General features: G+C 39.8%; 1 protein-coding gene and 1 non-coding gene across 9 annotated transcripts in view; one reads left to right on the top strand and one right to left on the bottom strand.

Moving 5' to 3' along the window:
• Positions 1 to 12589, top strand: part of ITPR2 (inositol 1,4,5-trisphosphate receptor type 2) — a 439774-nt gene that overhangs the window by 222550 nt on the left and 204635 nt on the right. The window lies entirely within an intron of this gene.
• On the bottom strand, positions 11796 to 11903 carry LOC132228877 (U6 spliceosomal RNA). The gene has a single exon (XR_009451487.1). It is a non-coding gene; the product is annotated as a U6 spliceosomal RNA (small nuclear RNA).

Here is a 12589-nt window from a genome sequence, read left to right as displayed (position 1 = left end):
GCACTTTTCAACCAGTGAGATTTTGTAGGAATGAGTTTTGTTTAATTATCTCAAATTTCATTCTGGGATTGTCTTGTCTATTAAGTAGCCACTCTTATTAATACCTTCATCTGGTAGTAGGCCTTATTGAGGACTTTTTAGTTTTCTAATTTTGTTTGACATCCATCAGTATTTATTGAGAATCTATTATGTGTGGAAGGCTTCAAACATTACAGATGGCAAGGATTAGTAAATTCTAGAAAGAATTTCTCATAGATTTCTCTCTCATATTTTCTTTTGTTGATATTAACTAAGGCCACCTTATAGATGGCAGAGGGGAGGAGGGAAAAGAAATACAGGCTTGGCTGGACTTAAAAGTCAGAGGAGCTTGACCATTCTCTCCACAGGCTGATTCTGCAGGCACTGGGAAGGGCAGCTTACAGTGTGTGTCCTTACTGCTGACATTTATGGAACACTTACCATGTGCAATGCTAAGCAATTCACATTTATTATCTCACTTAATTCTTAAGTAGGGTTATTGCACATTTACATTTCTTAGTTGCAGCAACAGCATTTTCTAGATGAGCTAACTTGGCTAAGGTTATAGTATGTGCTCAGTAAATATTGGATACTGAATAAATGATTTAACTAATTACTGACTATTTAAACATTTTTTAGTCTTTTCCCCATACTTAAGTGATTTTATATTGACAAAATTTAATGGCCGCTCACTTTTAATTACAATAAATTAAAAAGCAGTTATAGCCCAAGAGGATAATTGAAAATTATTAACACTAAGAGACTAATGAGGCTTGGTAGATTGTTTTGTATACTAAAAAGAAACAGAATACATTGTGAAGAATATATCATTCACAATAGCAATAAAAATATTAAATGCTTAAGGGAAAACTTCACAAGAAACAGGAGAGAATATATTATAATACAATTTTGAGGGATACAAAAATTTCTAATGAACGGAGATATATACTATTCCTGAATTGAAAAATTCAGCTTGTAAGGAAGCTGTACATTATTGGAGACGAAAATGACAAAACTGAGACTGTCCTCCTTTGGAGACATCATGAGACAGCAGGGTTCTTTGGAAAAGACAATAACGCTGGGAAAATAGAAGGCAGCAGGAAAAGAGGAGGCCGAACAGGAGACGGGTGGACTCCATAAAAGAAGCCAGGGCATGAGTCTGCAGAGCTGAACAGGGCTATTTTGGACAAGACGTTATGGATATCACCCACTCTTAGGGTGACATTGGAGCTGACTCAATGGCCGTAACACACAAGCATGCTGGTTCTCCTTCAGTAAAAGAATCACCTTGATCCTTCCAAACCCGGGATCCCTTCTTCCTCACACCCTGCTCTCCCACAGCCCGTTTGGGCTTAGCCACCCCAAAGGATGTGTCCTCTGCCAGTTTGGCCTCTGACACCCTCCCGGGGAGGCTCCCGCATTCTAAGTCAGGCTGCTTGCCCCTCTCGGGGACATCCTCTCCACCTAGCATGGTCTCTGCGCTCTGTGTGGGGTCACTTGGTCATGTGAATACCCTCCTCACCTTCGACACCCCTGCCAGGCTCTTCTTCAGTGCCCTTCTCACCCCACTCAAGTTCTGATTCTCCACTGCTGGCAGCCTTCTACACAGGCGCCTCCACTCCTGTCTGGGCACCAGCGCTCTGGAGCGCCTCAGCTCCTGGTGGGCTCCTTGCCCAGCGCTGACACTTAATTTTGTTCCTTCTTAAGTTTCAGGACTGAGTGATTCAAACAGGGAAGGGAAGAGATCAAGGAAGAGGCCATAATGTGTGTCCAAAATGAAGAAGGACATAGAAGAGAAGCTAGTTTTTATTTTAAAAAGATACACATAGCAAAATGTCCAGAGGGCTATAAATAAAATATTAATGTTGCTTATCTCTGAGTGGGGGAATTATAGATGCATCCAGTCCTGTTGTTCATGCTTTTACATAACTTCTGAGCTTTTAATAGTATACTTTTCAAGTTATAATAAAACATGACTAAGAGCATTTTTATTTGGATCAAATCAGCTGGGAAATTGACTAGCCAGTAAAAAGACAAAATCCAAAGGAAAGGCAAAGAAATCTGATATTTTTTCACAGGCACACATTGTCTCAGCTGCCAAGTATACGTCTATATTTTACACTTTAAGGAAGTCTCTCCTTTCCCCCTTCTCCTTTCTCCCTCTCCGTCTCCTCTTCCTTATTTTCCTCCTCTTATTCCTCCCTCAGTATTTAGCAAATGGAATGGGGGAAACACCAGTTGGCCCAGCGCAGAGCACAGACGGCATGCTGTTCATCACATTTAGAAACAGACACAAAGAACTTTGAGATTCCATGTTGTGCTTTCATCTGAGTTCCGACCTCAGTGGCATTCCTTGTGTAGTCAAAGCATAGCGGGATAGCAGAGCTTCGGGGGTTTAAAATAGTCACTGAGACTGTATTCGTCTGAAGATAGCTTTTGTTTCTAAACTGTAAGATTTCATTTTCTACCATTTCCTCTACTGGCCAGAAACCTTACAATGTAATGGGAAATTCTAGTTACTTTTTATATGCAATGAAGACATATGTGATGGGAAGTATAAAAAAATTTTAAACAATCTCTAAATCGATGATCAAGAGAGGTTTAGAAGAGTGATGTTTTCGTGTAAACCCTCAGTTTCATCTTTGTGAGAGGCATGCTTTCTTCCTCCTCCGTGCTTATAGGTTCTATCCGAACAGTTATCAAAGCTCTGGAAATTCTGTTCGTACTGGCCCTCTGCATTTGTATCTCTCCTTCCTCCCTCTCTATAAAGCCTTATTTAGCCCCTTATTACTTCCTTCTTGGACCTGTGTTGGAATTCACTGTTCTGTACTCCCCTCTTTCCTCAGTTAAATCTGCTACCAGAGTAATCTTCCTGAAGTGAAATTCTATCTATTGAGACAACGGAGACCCCAGTCTTCAGTGGCGTGGCTTCCACAGCACAATCGTACCTTCGTCCTTTTTGACCTCGCTGCTCACTGGTTCTCACACCCCTGCTCTGTGACAGCACACCCAGCCATCATGCCCCATGCATTGCTCACACCATAACTTTTTCCCTTTCCTTTTCCAAATTCTACCATGGCCATCTCTCAGCACCCTTTTCATTCCTCAAATTCCACCATAGAACTCATTCCTGACCCCCATATTCACTTGACCCCATTTGACTACTTATATTTTCTTATGGTCTTCACTTCATTCTAGCTTATACCATCATCAATCTGCACCTTAACTCCTCTATTTGAATTTGAGAGACAATAATTATGAAGTGTCTATCAAAATGAAATTAATGGAAAGCTATTGTCTAGAATGAAGAAGGTGAAAAGCAAATTCTGCTTTGTGATGGTTAGATTTATCTTTTTAATAATTGGTGAATACTGATCATGGAAAAACATATAACCAAAATGAAAGGCATTCAGAAGTGAGCATTCATAGTAGTAAAGGGATCTAAACCCATCTTACTTGAATAGTGATTAAAAAAAACTTGAAATATTTAGACAAAAGATATCTGAAGGGATCATAATAATTATCTCCCAACATTTGAAGGTGAGAATGAACTTCTTTTACAGCTTCCTAAGACTAGGGTTTTAACTAATATATGACAGCTGCAAGAGGCATATTTTTATACCACTGTAAAGAATAACTATTTTATAATTAATTTTCTTTCAAAAACCTTAGGGGTCACATTTGATTCTTCCCTTTTGCTCACTTCCATTAAACACAACATCAGATTCTATGGGTTCCACTTGCAAAGTATATATTTTTTCCTTTGTCTTGTGAGACACCCTTGTTCAGACCCACCATTATCTGACATGAACTACAGAATTGTCTCTTTACTCAACCCCCTACCTCCATTCCTGTCTTCTACAGTCCATTTCCTAAATAACAGCATGATCTCAAATTGCACATCAGGTCAAATCACTCACCTGCTTAAAAGTTTCCATTGCATGTAAGAGTCATATTCCTTACCGTGGCTTAGAAAATCCCTCATCATCTGAGCTTCATCTACTTTTCCTAGTTTCTTTCCCTCCTCCCAATTTCTACAAGGTTGGGTAACTCACCCAAGGTCACATGAACAGGTGGGGGCAGAGCCAGGATCTGAAGCCCTTCTAGACCGGCATGCTAGCAGACATTTGTGACACTGTACTATCACAACTCAATTCATGCAACATTACCCGTCTTGTACCTTGAAGATAACAACTATGGATAAATATGAATGCCCTGGGTCAGTCCTTGTTACTCAGTTTACTCATTTATATAAAATATAACAGTATATGCTAGAAGTACTTTGAGAAAAAGCATCCAAGAATGACTTTCATATTATTGCATTTAAAAAAGAATTTTGTTCCATATGTTTCATAATCTTCAAATGATTTGGGAGGATTAATATTGGGTACTTTGTTGGCAACAAAATGTTTTTTCCAAATGGAAATTCTGTAAAATATCTGTTACAAATGGTTTGAATAATCAACATTAATCTTCAAGCCAGTTGTTCCCCAACCCCCAGTTTGAACATGTATAAAATATTAACCCTTTGAGAAAAGAAATTTAGTCTCTGTTAAAACAAACATATCTGTTTTCATGTATCTAGGATGTTATAGTTGATTGTAAAAAGAATTAGGCATAATACATTCCTGTAATTATGTTTTTAAAAAACTCCATTATTACTTTTTAAAAATTAAATCTGCATATGTTACAAGATAGGACCAAATCTTATAAAGTTTTTCATGTATTTAACTCAACTGACTTATAATGATCCTTCATTATCTGAAATACCTTATTTTTAGTTGTTGGGGAAATTCAGCCTGTCAAACCATATTTCCTGCCCTCAATGAATTTCTAGCACATCCAGGGTAAATATAACAAGTACAGAAATTACAAAGCAGTAAAACTAAGTACCTTATCTGTTACATAGTTCTAGAGTCTGACTCAGTGTCTAGAGCACAGTAGCTACTAAAATATTTATTGCATGAATCAAATAAATGGGTAATTATAAATAAACTAGAGGCCCGGGGCATGGATTCGTGCACACATGTGGTCCCGCGGCCTGGCTGGCAATCGGGGCCATCTCGCCCAGTCCAGATAGGGGCTGATGGGGGCCAGCCGGCTAGGGGGAGGGATCGTGGCAGGTTGGCCGGCCATGGTAGGTTGGCTGGCCATGGTAGGTTGGCTGTGGGAGCACCCTGACCGTGAGGGGGCAGCCCTTTGATGGTCAGTGCATGTCATAGTGACCAGTCAACCGGTCATTCAGTCGACTGGTCATTCAGTCGACCGGTCGTAACAGTTGCTTAGGCTTTTATATATATAGATGAATGAACATTCTACTCTTGTCATTGGCTGCATAATATTCTACTGTGTGCCTGTATTTTAATTTACTTAACCCCACTGTTGTTTATGTTGTTTCCAGTCATTTTGCACATGAGGGAGAATAAGGTAATTTTCTAGGAGTAGAATTTTTGGGTATTTTAATTTTGACAGATACTGTCTTCCGTAGAGATTGTTCAATTTACATGCCACAAGCAATGTAGGAGAGTTATCTTTCCCTTTGACAATTGTGGTATGTTCTCAAATCTCCCGATTTTTGCCAACCTAATAAGTAGAAAATATCATTACAGTTTTAAAGTATATATCTTTTTATAAATGAGGAAAGGAACCTTTCTATATGATTAAGTCATTGTTATTTCCTTTACAGTGAACTGTCACTTCTTATGCTTTGCTTGCTTTTTCTAAACGTTTTCTTTTTCTTGATAATTTGGTTAGCCCTTTATTTATTAAGGAAATGAACTCTTTGCTTATAAGTAACTATTTTTTTCTTAAATTTTCATTCTCCATGTGACCATTTATTTATGTAGGCAGAAACTTACTTTCTTTTCGGCTTTTCACATTCTCTTTTATCTTCAGAATGTCCTTGATCAGTCTGAGATGTTTTTTAATTCCCACTGAGAATTTTCATGGTTGTAGGTTTTCTGTCTGTGTTTTTGATGTGGCTGTTTATAATGTTGAGTTATCTGGAATATATTTAGTTGTAAGGTATAGGGTATAGCATCAACTTTATTTTTTCCAGATGACTCGTCAGGTGTGCCAATATTAGTTCTTGCATAACCCATAACATTATATTCTTTATTCAATTTGGGGATTATTTCAGTATAGTTTGAGTGCCAAACAGGAAAAATGCATTTCATATCTTCAATGTTCTTCATATTTAAACACACTAGTGCTTCAGTACAGATGTCTCCTGGATATTTTCACATGATACAGAATAAGTGCCACTCTCTGCCCACCCCGATGGCCCTTTCTTTGCACCTGCTGTTCTCGAGGGCCCGTATGGTAGGACTTGACAACCAACCACGTGCTCTAATTAATGCTTGCATTTCTGCTGCCTTGCCCCCTACCTGTCAGTTTATCTTTCTAAGCATTTTTTTTCAGGGCGCCTCTCACTGCAATATGTGCGTTCTCAGGCATCTTGGTCTGGCAGATATCATCAGTAATTTTGTCTAATTAACATTTTTACATAATATGAAATATTTAATGAATAATAATTAGAAATAGATTCTGATTACATCTTAAAATGATTGTGAAGACTTGTCATATCCAGAGAATTTTCACGATTTATAAGCCTAATTAGTAGGTTAGCCTAATGATCAAAGTACCTGTGGATAAAGATAGCTCCTTTGAGGGAACAAACTTTCTCTAGGCAAGGTTCTACAAAAGACAAATGCATTATTAATAATCCATGCTTTCTCCTATTAGTTTTTTAAGGACTCCATATACTTACTCTCTGACCAAATATTCTTAGCAAGGTAGTATCTCAATTGTACTCAAACTTAGCAGCATTTCTTTTCTTTTTTTAAAAAAAATATATTTTCATTGATTTTTAGAGAGAGAGGAAGGGAGAGGGAGAGAAAGAGAAACATTGATGTGAGGGTGGGACATTGGTCGATCAGTCAGCTTCCTCTTGCACACCCCGTGCCAGGAATGGAGCCTGCAACCCAGGCATGTGCCCTGACCAGAAATCGAACCAGGAACCTTTTGGTGCACGGGACGACGCCCAACCAACTGAGCCACATTGGCCAGGGCAGGAGCATTTCTTTTTTAAGCATTTTAAACGTTAATGTGACCACTAAAGCACAGAGTTGGAGTTAATGCTACATACTAGAAGAGTGACTAGTTGTAGTAAATTCATTAGTTCTTTTTTATTAAGAGGAAGAGAAGACAGGGAATAACCATTAACCCAAGAATACGTCCTAGTTCACATTTCAATATATTATTCATAACACTTTTTCTAGCTGAATAAACATAAGCTAAGTTTCGATCATTTTTTGTTGCATTTGGAAAATATTGTTCTAGTTATTAATGTTCCTGTGAGATCATGAATGAATTACTTTCTTTTCTAGTCACAACTTCTTTTCTGTTTTAATTTTAAAACAATATATGGAAAGCCAAATTTGCACTGTTAAATTTTGCTTTCAAATTCATATTTATAATATTTTGACAGTGCAGAGAATCTATTTCAGGCCATGTCTTTAAAGGTATTAATATTTTTTACATTTGCTTGAGCAATTTTTATTAGTATCTACACAGCTGACTTACTTTAATTCAAGTTCTGTTTTCCCCAATTGAATAGTTAATTTTCTTTTATTCCCAAGAAATTGTGACTTAGCCTTTGGCTAGAATTTACCTGTGAGAATGAGAAAATAGTATATTTTATCCAGTTAATTTATATTGTGCAATTTGTGCTAAGATGGGAAACTAGAAAATACCAATTAGAGTGGCACAGTTTTGAGAATAACAAACAAAAAAAATCCCTTTCAACAAATTTTGGAATATTGAAGTCTTCTCAGCCTGTGGTGCTGGCTATAGTGGGAGAGTGGCAGCCGCTCTCAAAGACATCTGGGAATTCGGAAGGTGGGTGAGATGTTCCTGACCTCACTAATGGGTGTGTGTGTGGGGGTGGGGTGGGGGGGGAGGGGGCGGGGAGAGTGCTGCTAAGAACAACAGAGGTGCTGCCATTGGGCTACATTCCCAGTGGTGTCATTAAAAAATATTCATTGAGGAGAACCAAGATGGCGGCATAGGTTAACGCCGGAGTTTGCTGCTTTGAACAACTACTTCAAAAGTGAAACCAAAAAACGGAAGGGACATCACCCAGAACCACAGGGGCGCTGGCTGAGTGGAAGTCCTACAACTAGGAGGAAAGAGAAACGCATACGGACACTCAGAGGAGGCGCAGTGCTGAAGTCAAATTCTGAGGTGCGGAGTGCGGGGAGCGGGCTGGCGGCGGAGGGCGCGGTTGTTGTTTTCAATCGGGAGGGAGTCGCAGACTCTGAGCTCCAGATCCGGGCGAGTCTTTAGGGACCCAGACTCAGGCGGAAGAAGCGGGACTGTCTGGCTTCGGTCAGAGCGAGTGCAGCTTTCTCTCCGAGCTTTGCAGCGGGTGCTGGGACTCAGAGAGGCAGAGCCCCTTGGGACAGGACTGAGAGCCGCCATAACTGCTCTCTCTGGCCCACACTGTTGATCCTGTTCGACCCGCCCTGCCCAAGCCCTGCACAGAGGCATTTGCCGGATAGCCTCAGGCAAAGGCTAGATTAGCACCTCCCTAGAGGACAGAAGTTCTCTCACCGCTGACACAGCTGAATCTCATAGCCACTTGGCCTGGAGGTCAAACCCTCCCTGGAATTAGCTACAGCAATCAAGATTTATCTATAAGACTGCGAACAAAGACCACTAGGGGGTGCACCAAGGAAGCATAACAAAATGCGGAGACAAAGAAACAGGACAAAATTGTCAATGGAAGAAATAGAGTTCAGAACCACACTTTTAAGGTCTCTCAAGAACTGTTTAGAAGCTGCCGATAAACTTAATGAGCTCTACACGAAAACTAATAAGACCCTCGATCTTATATTGGGGAACCAACTAGAAATTAAGCACACACGGACTGAAATAACGAATATTATACAGACGCCCGACAGCAGACCAGAGGAGCGCAAGAATCAAGTCAATGATTTGAAATGCGAGGAAGCAAAAAACATCCAACCGGAAAAGCAAAATGAAAAAAGAATCCAAAAATGCGAGGATAGTGTAAGGAGCCTCTGGGACAGCTTCAAGCGTACCAACATCAGAATTATAGGGGTGCCAGAAGATGAGAGAGAGCAAGATATTGAAAACCTATTTGAAGAAATAATGACAGAAAACTTCCCCCACCTGGTGAAAGAAATGGACTTACAGGTCCAAGAAGCGCGGAGAACCCCAAACAAAAGGAATCCAAAGAGGACCACACCAAGACACATCATCATTAAAATGCCAAGAGCAAAAGATAAAGAGAGAATCTTAAAAACAGCAAGAGAAAGAAACTCAGTTACCTACAAGGGAATACCCATACGACTGTCAGCTGATTTCTCAACAGAAACTTTGCAGGCCAGAAGGGAGTGGCAAGAAATATTCAAAGTGATGAATAGCAAGAACCTACAACCAAGATTACTTTATCCAGCAAAGCTATCATTCAGAATTGAAGGTCAGATAAAGAGCTTCACAGATAAGGAAAAGCTAAAGGAGTTCATCACCACCAAACCAGGATTATATGAAATGCTGAAAGGTATCCTTTAAGAAGAGGAAGAGGAAGAAAAAGGTAAAGATACAAATTATGAACAACAAATATGCATCTATCAACAAGTGAATCTAAGAATCAAGTGAATAAATAATCTGATGAACAGAATAAACTGTTGATTATAATAGAATCAGGGACATAGAAAGGGAATGGACTGACTATTCTTGGGGGGGAAAGGGGTGTGGGAGATGTGGGAAGAGACTGGACAAAAATCGTGCACCTATGGATGAGGACAGTGGGTGGGGAGTGAGGGCGGAGGGTAGGGCGGGAACTGGGAGGAGGGGAGTTATGGGGGGGAAAAAAAAGGAACAAATGTAATAATATGAACAATAAAGATTTAATTAAAAAATAAATAAATAAAAAAAAATATTCATTGAGCTCTTCTTTGTGTAAGTTACATTCATGGCAACAACACTTACTTGATGGCTGGTTGTATGGAATGTTCCTGATTCTGAAAGGGGAGATAGATCCCGACGCCCTTCCCCCACTTGTTTCGATGGTAGTCGAAACTGGGTTATAATGTGTTTTGAGCAATATTAAGGCTTATGATTTTTGTTGCTCAGAAAATAACAGATAAGCAGTATTGTCCTCTGACTTATAAATGTTTAGAGCAAACCCAGCTTATGTGCGAAGCAGCCAGAAAAGGATGAGAGTCTTGCCAAGATTTGCTCACCGCACGGGATTAAGTATTTATAAAAATATGTGCAGCTTGGCAGTGTCTGTCCCTCAGATGAGACAGGAGTGCAGTTGCTCTGCTGTGAGTGATGGACGTAAACAGACACATGGTATGCTTTGGGAAAGGGAACTTTGTAAGGAATATTAGGAAAACACTCACTAGAGAAATCTAGGGAGTGGTGCAATTGATAGTTCAGGGTTGTCTTAGAGGTGTTATTTCCTTGAAACTTCAGCCGGAGCTGTTTTTTAAATTGGTAACTCTTTGTGTAGGTAGCTAAAATTGTTTATTTTCAAAGAAGTTTTGAAGTACTTTTCAGCTTCCCTACTGCCTACTGTTGTTGCTTTCCTTTCATTACATGCAACAAGCCAGATTTATTCATTCATTCTCATTCTCCCTCTGCCCCCATTCTTTCCTTCCTATTTCCATTCATTTTTATAAAGTCGTCCACTGACTATCATTATAACTTGAAATGATATCCTTATATATCTATCTCTTGATTTAGCAGCTCTAAATAATGTCTATATGATTCACACTATGAACAACAAGGAAATTAAATACTGCCTTCATTTTTCCCCTTACTCCCCAATCTGTTAATGACTGCTTAATAGATTGAAGGTTTTCTGTTGTTATAATTGTATTCTACTCTAAAATATAATGAAATATATTATAGGTTGATAACATTTAAAAATACATTTTCGGAGCTCTATAATATGATGACGGGTAAGTTTTTTTAATAGCATAAACATTAGAGACAGAATATAGTGCTGTGATATTGAACCTTTCCTAAGGAAGAGAATTTCCCAGTCACTAATGTCTAACAGGTCTTCCTTTGTCTCTAGCTTTATTCTCTGCTTCATATTCACACCCAGTTGCCATGATTTCTTGTATTCATGTCGACATTTTCTTGGATTCCTTTCTCATTTTGGGAGTAATTTCCAGAGGGTTTAAGAGAAAAAGTTCTGAGTCTTGCATATTCTGAAATGTTTTTATTTGGGAATGACATTTGATTTTTTTTAAATGTATTTTTATTGATTTCAGAGAGGAAAGGAGAGGGAGAGAGATAGAAACATCAACGATGAGAGAGAATTACTGATCTGCTGCTTCCTGTATGCCCCACACTGGGGATCGAACACGCAACCGGGGCATGTGCCTGACCTGGAATCAAATGGTGACATCTGGTTCATAGGTAGACACTCAACTGAGTGTCTCAAAAGTCAGCCTGGCTGACTTTTCGTTCAGATGGGCATAAACTCTTAGTATCAAAATCTCTGTCCATCTGGTCTTTAAATCCATTATTTTACTAACTTCTAGCATTCAATATTTATTGATGATGGGAAGTCTGGTGCCAGACTGATTTTTTATAGGAATCCCCCCCCCCCCCCCAGAAATCCTTGTAGTTTTATCCTTGCTGTTGGCATTTATATCAGTAATGCTGATGTAAAGCTGTCATAACAAATCGCATAACTAGATGGGTTAAAACAACAGAAATTTCTTTATTTTTTAAAAAATATGGACCACTTCACGAATTTGCACGTCATCCTTGCACAGGGGGCCATGCTCATCTTCTCTGTATCGTTCCAGTTTTAGTATATGTGCTGCCGAAGCGAGCACTAACAGACATATATTAAAACAACAGCGGCACCACGCTCTTTCGAAAGGCTCTAGGGATGAATCTGTTCCAGACTTCCTCTTCGTTTCTGGTGTTAATTGGCATTTCTCGGCTTGCAGCTGCGCACATCCAGGCTTTGCCTCCACCTTCCCTTCGTGTTTTTCCCTAAGTGAAGTCAGGTGATGTGGGGCTGCTAAGGTGCTGAGGCTCTCCTCTGTCAGTGTCCCCGGCCTATCAGCACCACTAAAGACAGTGGCCGGCTCAGCAGCTGAGAGGTGCACCTGACCAAGGAGGGGCTGGAGACAAACTTGGCTCGGGCTGCATTTCCAGGGGATGAGGGGCTGTGCTGGGAGAGCAGCTTCCAGTGTAGAGAAGACAGAAATTGAAGGTTGATTTCTCTACTAGCAGTCTCCTGTAAATGACAGGGCTGACCCAGAATTCAGGATGAGGGGCTGTGTAAATGATATGCGGGCTTTCTCTCTCTCTCTCTCTCTCTCTCTCTCTCACAGAAGTCAGGCTGGGAATACTAACAGGTATTAAAATAAGGAAGGCTTTGCTCAGAGGTTGGAGTTGTTTGATTTTTTGCTGGAGCTGCCTCTTCTCTCTCCCCCATTCTGCAGCTTATTGAAGAAGATCTCTGGAAGTACCTTCAAGCTCTGTTCCACTTCTCTGTCAGGTCCTAACACCT

The sequence above is a fragment of the Myotis daubentonii genome, chromosome 2 (assembly GCF_963259705.1).
Source record: "Myotis daubentonii chromosome 2, mMyoDau2.1, whole genome shotgun sequence".
NCBI lineage: Eukaryota > Metazoa > Chordata > Mammalia > Chiroptera > Vespertilionidae > Myotis > Myotis daubentonii.
This window is presented reverse-complemented; position numbering and strand designations above follow the sequence as displayed.